The sequence below is a fragment of the Pinus tabuliformis genome, chromosome 4_2 (genome assembly GCF_031772625.1).
Source record: "Pinus tabuliformis cultivar Carrire ecotype Pingquan chromosome 4_2, CPIR1, whole genome shotgun sequence".
In the NCBI taxonomy this organism is placed as follows: domain Eukaryota; kingdom Viridiplantae; phylum Streptophyta; class Pinopsida; order Pinales; family Pinaceae; genus Pinus; species Pinus tabuliformis.
The window spans coordinates 564,329,874-564,342,042 of NC_142304.1; positions in this window are offsets into that span (position 1 = coordinate 564,329,874).

Below are 12,169 nucleotides of genomic sequence, written 5' to 3' on the forward strand. Positions count from 1 at the left end.
CCAAGAGGAGTTAGATCTCTTCTTTGATCATCTCAATAATCAATCCTCGGCCATCAAGTTCACTAAGGAGCAAGAAGTCGATGGTTGCCTCCCATTCCTTGATATTCTTATCTCGAAGAATGAGGATGGTTCCCTCTCCCACCGAGTGTTTCGCAAGAAAACTCATACAGAGCAGTATCTTCATGCTAGTTCCCACCATTTCCCGGCCCAGAAGTTGGGTGTTCTCAACACCCTAGCGACTCGTGCCGTAAGGATCTCTGATGAAAGGAGCTTCGAGGAGGAGAAGTCCCATCTCCTTAATGTCTTTGTTGAGAACGGTTATAGCAGACATTTGGGACAAAAGGCTTTCCTCAAAGCTACTAAGAATTCGTTATCCAGAAAAGAACCTAAGGATCGGATTCCTGGTGTTCATCTTCCTTATGTCCAAGGGACCACGGATAGGATTGCGAGGGTTCTTAAGAAGCATAATGTCCCTGCAACCTTTAGACCTCTTAACACCATTCGTAAGTCCCTCAAATCTGTGAAGGATCTTATCGACCCCAAGGACATGAAAGGGGTTTATATTATTCCTTGTTCTTGTGGGACCCCCTATATCAGTGAGACTGGTCGCTCCATTAACCAAAGGATTAGTGAGCACGCAGCTGACCTCAAGCATATGAGAACCAAGTCTTCCGCTTTAGCAGAGCATGTGGAGAAAACCAATCATCATGTTTGCATCGAAGAAGCTAGTGTGATTGCTAGAGTGTCACAATTCCATCATCGGAAATTTAGGGAAGCCCTTGAGATTGAAAAAAGGCCGAACAATATCAATAGAGAGGATGGCTGGAAGATGAGTAGTTGCTGGGTCCCAGCCCTCTCCTCCTACTCGCTTTCTCCCTTTATTATTATTTATTTATTTATTCGAATTCTTGATTTCTCTAATATTTAAATCCCTATGACTTTTAAACTAATATTAATATTTTTATTTGATTTGATTTGTTTTGATTTATTTATTATTATTATTAGTTGTTTTTATTTTTTATTTATTTTATTTGTATTTTTATTTTATTTATTTATTATTATTATTATTATTATTATTTTCTTTTTTTTTTTTTTTTTTTTTTTTTTTTTTACCCTTAATAATCTATATTGTAATCTCTCTAATATTTTTATAGGGATACTCTTTCACTTCAAATATGATACTAATCTATTTATTTTAATATAGGTCCTCTAGCTTTTATTTTAAAATAGAAATAGTTATTTTTAGATTATTATATTTTTAACTTATTCAACTAACTAATATTTATAAACATCTTTGATAACTAATTAATTTATTCATTTATTTTCTTAATTTAAGTTTTAAATGTCCCTTAACTTATATTTTATTTAAAATATATGACTTGATTGATTTTATAATTATAATATATTACTCGCTTATTCCAACATATATTTGCAATTATAAAAATGGTCCATTTATTAAGAAATTAATAATTGAACTTTCTTAATTAAATAAATTATGCCCTTCATGGTCTAACTGGCCGTTCCCTGGTCAATCTAGCTGTTATCATTTTAACCGTTACCTGATCTGGAAATTTGGTCATTGGACATTCTGCCCGATCTATTTATAATGCATAGCAAGATCTGCTCATTCAACTTGTACTGACGATGAACCACATTGGTTTTATTTAAAATATAATTAACTTATATTTAATTAAAATATAATCAACTATTCTCTATGACTTGATTTATTTTATAATTATAATATATTAACTCGCTTATTCCAACATATATTTGCAATTATAAAAATGGTCCATTTATTAAGAAATTAATAATTGAACTTTCTTAATTAAATAAATTATGCCCTTCATGGTCTAACTAGCCGTTCCCTGGTCAATCTAGCTGTTATCATTTTAACCGTTACATGATCTGGAAATTTGGTCATTGGACATTCTGCCCGATCTATTTATAATGCATAGCAAGATTGCTCATTCAACTTGTCCTGAGGATAAACCACACTGGTTGGTTCGAAATGCATCGGCAAAAATATTTCTATGTGATTTTCACCAAAGATTCTTCTCAAAATTATAATATAATTTATTTATTTTTTAGAGTATTTATTTTTTAAATTCAAAATAATCTAAACGAAAATGAGTAATTTGAATAAAAAATATTTTTCATGGTTTATGTTTTATTTAAAATTAACAAAATAATTTATTAATTAATATTTTAAAACCATTATGAAAATGTTTAAAATGTTAAAAAATATTTGTATATATTTTTTTAATAAAATAATATTTTTTATATTTTTTTATTATGGTGAATAGATAATTTAGATTTTACAAGGGTGGGGAGCCTATTCCTTGAGCCTTATTACAAGTAGAGATTTCAAACTTTGTGGAGAGAATAACATCTCATTGTGCCAACCACTAAATTGTCCCATAAAAAGATTTGTTAGTTTAATATTTTAACATAATCATTAAAAAAATATTTAAAAGTAATAAAAGATACCTCTAAAAATACCTATAGACTAAAACCCATCTATAAATGTTTATTTAAGTTTTATTAAAATTAATATAAAATCTAGAGTTAATGATTAATTGTAATGTCTACATTTGTGCACCAAAACTCACTAATGTCTTTTTCTTCAAACTTCAACAAAATAATACTTAATACAAATGATTATAAAATTTTAAAATTATTTTAAAATATTATATTTAAATTTTATGTGTATTGGGTGTAGAGTAGTTGATGATAAGGTATTATGTGAAAGCACTTCGTAGTAAAAATGTTATTAGTTCAAAACCTCATGGGCACAGATATAACCATGAGTACATGTTAATGTGGCTCAGACTAGGTGTGATCCCTCCGAGATTTTGAGGACTCAAATGCCTCTAGGTCACAATGTCTTAAGCCATAAGTGAATATCATGAATTTGCAAATAAATTAACCAACCAATAAAGAAAGTTATAGTTCATATCATATTAGAGTAAAAAATAACTTATACTTTTTAAACAATTGTTTATATTAACTAAAGTAAAACAATTTTATATTTTTAAATAATAATTTATTTGATGAGAAGTAAAAAATAATTTATTTATGAGAAGATATACGACAATCAACAATAAGGTATTTTATTAAGGCACCCATTGTATGAAGAACATCGATTTGAAACCACATGGATACAAAAATCTAACCATGTTAAACCAACTGTGATACTCAAGTGATTTTCATGGGTTATATATCCCTAGGACATGGTTTCTTAGCCAAAAGCTAGTCCCACAAGCCACAGATAGATTAGTAAACAAAAAAAGGTAACTAAATTATCTATATGGTAGTAAGTTAAAAAATAATTTATATGGTAATCAAGTAAAAAAATAGCCCTGAACATGTAGTTAACAGTAAACATGCAACAACTTTGGTGAGAGGAGGAAGGCGAGTGTGGGAAGCGATCTGTTAGGGTTCTGATTGATGTTCTGATATGTGCGCTGCCATGGCAGTGTAAGGGGAGGGTTGTGAGGCCCCCTCCTTCCGAGAAATAGTCACGAGGAAAGGTAAGGAACCTAAGACCTCTTCTTTTACAAAGCTTGCTACCTATAATGTCTTCAAAAAACCTATTGCTAGTCGCCCAAGAAAGGGAGGGGCAAGGAAAATCTCTGACAAACAAGCTAACTCATAGCATGCAAATTCCACTGGAAAAGCACAAACTTAGCCAAACTCTATCAATCAATGCAAGCCAAAAACAAAGAAAATCCTGACTCTGAGATATAGGATCTGGATATCGCGGCTTATTGGGATTTCATGCAAGAATATGCAAATGTTTTTTAATTTATGGGCTTTTGGACCTTAGAGAAGACCCTTAAATGGTGGATACAGATGAAGTGGCACCCCAAGGGGGAGATCAAGCTTCAACTAGGATCCAAAGGGTTCTTCATGGTGATCTTTGATCTCTTGGAGGATCAAGATCAAATTTTTTAGGGCAACCCCTATTTCTTCAACTCGGTCGGACTCTATATGCGCTACTGGAAAGATAATTTCAAACCTGAAAAAAGAGGATTTCACTAGGGTCCCTATTCGGGTCAGCCTATACTCCTTGTGCATAGACTATTGGTATCCCTCTGTCATTAAAAAGGCATTAGAGACGAAATCGAAGGGTACATAAAAATGTCTGAAGGCACAAGAGGAGGACAGTATGTTTCATACACCCGCATCTATGTTAATTTAGATGTTTCGGGTGCCGCTGGAGGCAATCAAGCTAGTGCTCAGGGACAAAGTGTAGCTCCAAAGTACTGACTATGAACACATACCTTTTAGGTGTGGGAAGTGTCATGAACATGGGCACCTCTTCAAGGATTGCCCCCAAAATGCCTCCCAAACTGCCAATCCTCAAACTCAGAAAAGCATTGTGAAACAACCCTCCTCCCACATCTACCCAAGTAACCGACCAACCGGGGTAAACATGCGACCAGATAGGCCATTATGAAGGGATTTAACCTCCTTAGTGACCTTAAGGAAATGGAATCGATGGAACACATCAACCATACCTTCCACATCAGCAACAACACCCCTAGGAGACATCTTAGCCACTTAGGCATCCTGCCCCTAGGTCCCATTGATCTTTTAGACCTCTTGACCTCTGGATGCTCTCACAAGCCTGCATGCCTACATCCAGGGACTTTGCCCAGTAGACTTGTGCCAACGTCCGCATAATTTAAGGCACTTTTATGGCCCATAATTTCGTCCACTACCCAAAACTTCTTGTAACTTCTAGAATCCATCAAACACATGATAACAAGACTAATAAACCAAAAATCAACCTTAGGACTAGGCCTAACCATCCCCAACTGGGACTGAAATTCTATCAAACACTTTGCATCAATGTAACCTACAGGTCTAGGATACAAGATAGAGCGTGAATGACTAAAAACTGTTTTGAAACATGACAAGAAGGATCACCACCTTCTCCCATGAACTGTTATGACATCAATTAGGTTTTTCATCCATCATTTTAACAATTACAAGTAAACACATGAAATAACCATGACATGAACGATTCAATTAACCAGGCTTATAACCAGCATAAAACCATGGAAATAACAGAGATATAACGACCATTAAATCCACATATAAACAAGTACAAAAGCAAGAGAACTTAGCTTTCATTAATCATAAGCAAATCTGACCAGGTTCAGGACTTCCACGTACCACCCGACCGTAGACATGGCTGAACCAAATCTTTATTTCAGTCAGTCACCCTCGTGCCATATTCCAAGCATGAATGCAGAATCTCATGGATAATTCAATCCAAAGACAACCAAGGGAATCTAGAGGTTAAACCACCTCCACCCTCACCACATCGTGATCACACCAAAACCAGTGCTCTAATCACAAAACCGAACTGAACTTGGAATGCCATCCGGAATCCATCACTATCCTTGAGGAATTTTTCATCTCCTTGTCTCTCTGGATTTACCGCAATCCAATCTTGAATCATTAGGCCCTAAACCGAGACTAGTCTCTCAAGCTTTACCGCAATCCAAGCCTATATCACTAGGCCCTAAACTAAGACTCCTCCCTTAGGCTTTACCATGTATCCCGCCAAAACCGGTCAAGGGATTCCTAAGCCTTTGGGAATGAACCGTGAGACCACCTCTGCCCCGGATTTTGAAATCCATCTGGCAAATCCAAAGCTCAAAACCGAGATAAACATCCCAACACACCATGGCATCCAGCAAAGGCAAAGCTAGTCTGAAAACCATTGTCATAACCCGGCAAAACGATGCCACCGACAACAAGAGAACCATACATGCATGTCAAAACCAACTGGGAAATCACACATGCAATATTTTTTTTATTTTTTTTACAGAAACGGTTAATGGATATTATTAGATACTTGGCCTCAATGCCAAAATTCAGATTACAAAAGGTGAGCCTAATTCCACGAGTGCCGCACAACCCTGAAAGGCCATGGCATTTATGCTTAGATCACATCTCTTTTTAGTTGCTACTATGTGGTCAATTTCAGTGATTTTCCCAAGCTTGTGGGTACATACAAACTGATTTAACAATAGGCAGTAAAACATGACAACTCACTAAATTAAGGAATTGGATCCCATGTTTCATCTCCGCCTCTGAGCAAAGCTCCAGCCGTAAGAAGGGCTGCTTTGTTGGCTTCTATGTCCGCCTCCTTGTTGTTAGCTCTCAACACGTGGTAGAAATTCAATTTCTGAAATGAGTCTCCAAGATCTGTTATTCTGAAGATCAGCCTTGCAAGCCTTAGGTCCGAAGGCTTAGAATGAGTCACCATAGTGTTAATAATAACCTGAGAATCCCCAAATACATTAGCCTCCCTGATGTTCAGCCCTTTCAGAAGCTTGAGACCTTGGAAAAGGGCCAAAGCCTCAGCTTGAATGCTGGAAGCGATGCCCAAACCCCAGGCGAAATTGTGGATCCTTATGCCATCTGGGTTCAATATGACACCTCCAGCACCAGCTCTTCCAGGGTTGCCCTTTGCAGCCCCATCAAAAAATAGAGAATGTCTCGGATGATTTGTAATCCAGCCCTGGAACTCTTTTGTTGTAGCCCTTATTTGCCAATCTTTGGGGAGGGAGATACTATTTGCAACTTTTTGGAACTGAAGATCGAGAGAAGAGCCCCAATTTATATCTTGTTGGCTTAAACTTGAATCGTCTTTATGCTCTCTCAGACACTCTTTTAACTGGAATTTTATCTTAACTACCACAAGCTTGGCATCCTGTTCATAGTTTCTGAAGATCCTTTTATTTCGCTCAAGCCAAACCTGCCAACAGATTATTTTAGGGAGAGTAGACCAAGCAGCTTTGATAATCTTGTTTTTTGGTGGGGGACCAGGGTACCTTTGCAGCCAATTAGCGAATAGATCAGAAATGGAGGATGGCAGTGCGAAGTTGGAGCTCAAAGTTCCCAACAGCTCGGACCAAATTTGCATTGTGAAAGTGCATTCAAGCATAAGATGAATTACGCTTTCCTGATTTTCCTTACACAGGCTACACCTTGAAGGGCCGTGGAAACCTCGCTTCTGAAGATTTTCATCAGTCAAAATTTTGGAGTGGCAAAGCAGCCAACTGAAGTAGTCGATCTTTGGCAAGGAAGGATAATGCCATATCCCCTTCCACGGCGCTGGGTTCGTGGCCACGTGAGGGCGCTCACACAGCTTGGCGTAGCCAAGAGCTACGGTGTAGCCACCAGCCTGCGCACCCCATCCTCTTGAGTCACGTTTTCGAGCCAACGTTGGAGCCGAACCGTGGAGCTTGGATAACAGGACATCGCACTCCATAAGCAGCTCTGGGGGCATTTGAAGATTCCAACCAGCCCAACGAGGACCATGCCATATGGAAATGTCCCACAGAGAACGCAAACCAGCCTCGTTCATCCATCTGCGCAGCGCTTGGAGTGAGTAGCAGTCTCCCAACGGATCATTGTTCATTATCCTATCTATCCATAGATTGATCCTTTTGCCATTACCGGGAACCCAGTAGGCATGAGCATTGATGAGAGGGCAGGCTTTGATATAGAGCTTCAGAAAAGGTGAATTTGAATGCGGCAGAGGATGATCTAGGCAGTGAGAGCGCTGGCCTTTGAAATATTTTCTCCATAGCGCTAATTGCGCCCAGCCTGGATTAGGTGCAATGATTCTCCAAATTAATTTAGCACCCATTGCAATATTATGATTGCAAAGATTTTTGAAATTCAAACCTCCTTCCAACAACGGTTTGGAGATGGATTCCCAATTGACTAGCGGTATCTTTTTCTCATTCTGCTTGCCCCCCTTCCAAAAAAAAATTCGAATGGTCTCCTCCATTTTTCTGAGTATACCAGTGGGAGCAAGAAGGACAGAAAACTGAAATAAGGGAAGGCTGTTAAGAACAGATTTGATGAGTACAGACTTACCAACAATGTTGAGCCAGGAAAAGCCCCAGGCAAGCAACTTATTCTTGAATTTCTCCAATTGGGGGAGCCAGTCTCTGCTGTAGGCTCTTTTGAGAAAAACAGGGAGACCCAAGTACTTGAAGGAAGTCCAAGTTGAGGAGGCAGCGAAACCAAAGCATCTGGAAATGGAGTTGAGCAAACTGGGCGATGTATTCCAACAATAGATGTGGCATTTGCCATTGTTTAGTATGCTTCCCGAGACCCTACAAAACTCATCCAGAGCTCCTTTAAATCTGGAAGCCATGAGCACAGAAGCAGCTCCCAACAACAAGGTGTCATCAGCAAAGAGGGCATGATTGATGTTTTTAACGCCTCTTGCTATGCAGAGCCCAACGATTTCCTGATCCATCATTTTCTTGTCTAAATAAAAACTGAGGACTGAGGCTTGAAGAACAAATAGTAGGGGTGAGAGAGGGCACCCCTGCCTGAGGCCTCTCGTGGCTTTGAAAAAATCAGCAGCTCTGCCATTTACTAACGGGGCAATCCAAGGCTCCGAGATGCAAGCCCGAATCTAGTTTATAAAGTTCGCACCGAATCCAAGCTTATGTAAGACTTTCAGCAGAAAACTATGCCTAACTCGATCAAATGCATTTGCTAAATCAAGTTTGACAACCATACCTTTTTCATTGCGACTCAGACTTGAGTGGATTGCCTCTTGGACCAGAATGAAATTGTCCACAATCTGTCTACCTTGAATGAAGCCTCCTTGGCTTTCTGGAATGATTTTGGGGAGGATGAGCTTCAATCTATTAGCGATTACTTTGGTAATCAATTTGTATCCAATATTACAAAGCGAGATCGGGCGAAACCTGTTGAAGGAGTTGGCTCCTTTCTCTTTGGGGATGAGAGCAAGAAAAGCAGAGTTCGTGCTGCCACCGATTTTCTGGCAAGCTTGGGACTTTAGAACCATTTTGAAGAGATCTTTTTCCACAATCGACCAACAGATTTGGAGGAATCTGGCTGAGAATCCGTCCGGCCCAGGGGCTTTGTCTGGGTCCATGGCAAAGAGGGCATCCTTGACTTCATTCTTGGTGACTTTAGCTTCAAGGAGGTGGTTCATTTCAGCAGTAATCAAGGAGGGGACCACGTCCATCATATCAGAGTTTTGGTCCAGATCTATATCTTCACTATACAGGCTTTTAAAGTGAAGGGAGGCTGCTTTTTTTATGTTTACAATATCCTTGTGAATGGTAGTACCATCTTTGATTTCAGAGATGGAATTGGTGCATTTCCTTGCCTGAGCTTGCTTGTGAAAAAAGGAGGAATTCCTATCCCCTGCTTTAAGCCAAAGACTGCGTGACTTAAGCCTCCAGTATTCTTCCTCAGCTAGACAGGCCTTGTGATAGTTTTGCTGGAGTTGGGCTTCTTTATCTAGAATCTCTTTTGTGATGTCAGCTTTTTCAGCCTGGAGATGATGGTTATCTAGTGTGCATTGAATTTTTTTTCTTTCGTTGGCTGGATTGGGCAGAGATTTGGCCCAGCTTTTCAAAGCCCTTTTCACTCTTCTGAGCTTCTCCTCCCAGACAAAAAAGGGGGAGCCTTTGACCGGCTGCAACCAAATGTCCTTAACTATTTGCATGAAATCAGATTCCTTAGCCCAGAGCGGGCTAAATCTGAAGGGAATAGGCCCATGATCAAGCTGGGCCAAGAGCTCAAGCTTGATGGGTTTATGATCAGAAGTGTTGCATGGGAGAATATGGACTCTAGCCTCTAAACCAAGCAGAAGAAAAGAGCTTTGAAGAAAGAATCTGTCCAGCCTAGCAGCGATGTGGCCAGGGCCAACTCTTTTATTAGTCCAAGTGTACTTACCAGAGATTGGCTTGATGTCCAGCAGGTCCCAGTCCTGCATAAGATCCTCCACCCATTCCCTTGCCGGATCGCGAACAATGTTGCCTCCTCTCTTATCTGTTGAAAGAAGAGTGAGATTTAGATCACCGACAATGATGGTATTCTCCAAGTTCACAAGGTCTGCTTGGTTTCTTATGGATTCCCAGCAAGCCTTTTTTCCCTAGCGTTCACAGGGACATACACGTTGAAGAGACTAAAAATCTCTTTTGAGTCTAAATGCTGCAGTTTTAAAAACAACCAGTGAGAGTTGAGGGTCTCAGAAATGACTGAGAATTTGCTAGCATTCCAGAGAGTGCCCAACCCACCGGAAGCCCCTCGGGCTGAGATTGCTTTCGCCTCGCATTTATTCCAGAGTTTCTTACTTGCATGAAGGAAGGCAGAGTCCTCCAGTTTGGTCTCCTGAATGAGGAGTATGTCAGGAGCTTCTATCCTTATTAAACTTCTGATAGCTTCTTCTTTGATTCTGCTCCCCATACCTCTACAGTTCCAGGAGACGATCTTCATCATTTGTGTTTCTGGTTGGCTCCCTTGGAGCCTTGGGGCTAGTTTCTCGCCATCTTTGGTTTTGACGCTAATAGCTTCTCAAGAGTTGGTTGGCTGCCTTGTAGCTTATATTTGAAAGTTTCCTGCTCTCTTTTTTCCTGATCTGTTTTGTGGCCTCTTATGGATCTCCTTATCCAAGCTTGAGATTCTCCTATTTCTCCTTCTTCCTTCGAGCCTTCAAATTCTTGCTCCACTTCCTCGATTTCTACAGTGTTTCCTTTGCTAGCATTCCAGAGAGTGCCCAACCCACCGGAAGCCCCTCGGGCTAAGATTGCTTTCGCCTCGCATTTATTCCAGAGTTTCTTACTTGCATGAAGGAAGGTAGAGTCCTCCAGTTTGGTCTCCTAAATGAGGAGTATGTCAGGAGCTTCTATCCTTATTAAACTTCTGATAGCTTCTTCTTTGATTCTGCTCCCCATACCTCTACAGTTCTAGGAGACGATCTTCATCATTTGTGTTTCTGGTTGGCTCCCTTGGAGCCTTGGGGCTGGTTTCTCGCCATCTTTGGTTTTGACGCTAATAGCTTCTCAAGAGTTGGTTGGCTGCCTTGTAGCTTATCTTTGAAAGTTTCCTGCTCTCTTTTTTCCTGATCTGTTTTGCGGCCTCTTATGGATCTCCTTATCGAAGCTTGGGATTCTCCTATTTCGCCTTCTTCCTCCGAGCCTTCAGATTCTTGCTCCACTTCCTCGATTTCTACAGTGTTTCCTTTGGAGCTCTCAGCAAGACTTGCCCCCTTGGGAGAAGAGGGGGTACCTTTTGCGAGTGGGGTTGATTTTTGGGTGTCTGCTTCCTGTGTTTCCTCTATTTGCGAGTTTAGGGGGGCAAATTTATTTTCTTGCTCCATTCTGGGAGGGGGTTGCTGAGCAGGGGCCTGCTGGGGGCCTTTTCCATTTGGACCACCGTGCTTGTGGGTTTTGTGGGAAGTCTTGGCACGCTTGACCTGGTTCCAGCCCTCTTCCTTACCCTTATCTGGCTCAGCATTGGATGGACATCCTTTGGCGAAGTGACCGTAGACATGGCATTTTCGGCATTTGAAGGGCAGCTGCTCATAATCTAGCTTCTGCACATGAGTCCAGCTTCCTATGTTGATTTTGATGGCTTCTGGGAGTCCCACCTCTAGGTCTACTTCTATGCAGATTCGGGCACAATCATATTGGTCTTTGTTGTTTGCTCGATCTATAAATTTCCCAAGGGTGTTGCCAATGTGCTTCAATGAGTCCCAGTTCCAACAATGAACTGGGAGGTTTGGAAGCCTGACCCACACTGGGACAGCCGTGGGAACATCGACTGCAGGGCGAAATCCGGCGTCCATTTGTTGAGATAAAGACCCTGGGGGCCCATGAAATAGGGGCCATTCTGGAAGATCAGATCCTTGTCATCCTTAGAGGTGAATTCGAAGAGGAAAAACCCTCGTCCCAAAAAATAAGATGTGACACTATTCTTGATCAATGGTGCCCAGTTCTTGTTGACCCAGATCTCAGTGGACTTAGGAGATGGCCATAGTCTGGTGAACTAGCCAATGAGGGCACACTCAGCCAAGGACAGGGCGACTTGGATCGGGGTCTCTGGCAGTAAGGAGATTTGAGGAATATCCTCGAGCCGCTTAACAAACTTGGCTACTTCACTCTTTTTCTTTTGCGGCAAACTAGCCAAGAGCCGATTGAAGGTGTGGCAGATGAAGGCATGGGGGGGGAGGGGGCTTGCCTGGGGCGAGCCCGGGACCTCCATGGGGGTGAACCCTAGCTTACGGGCCACCTTCCAGCAGCAAACAAGCCACACAGTGCACAGCGCAGGCTTAGATGTGCGCAGGGACAAAGGGAGCAGAGGAGGAAGG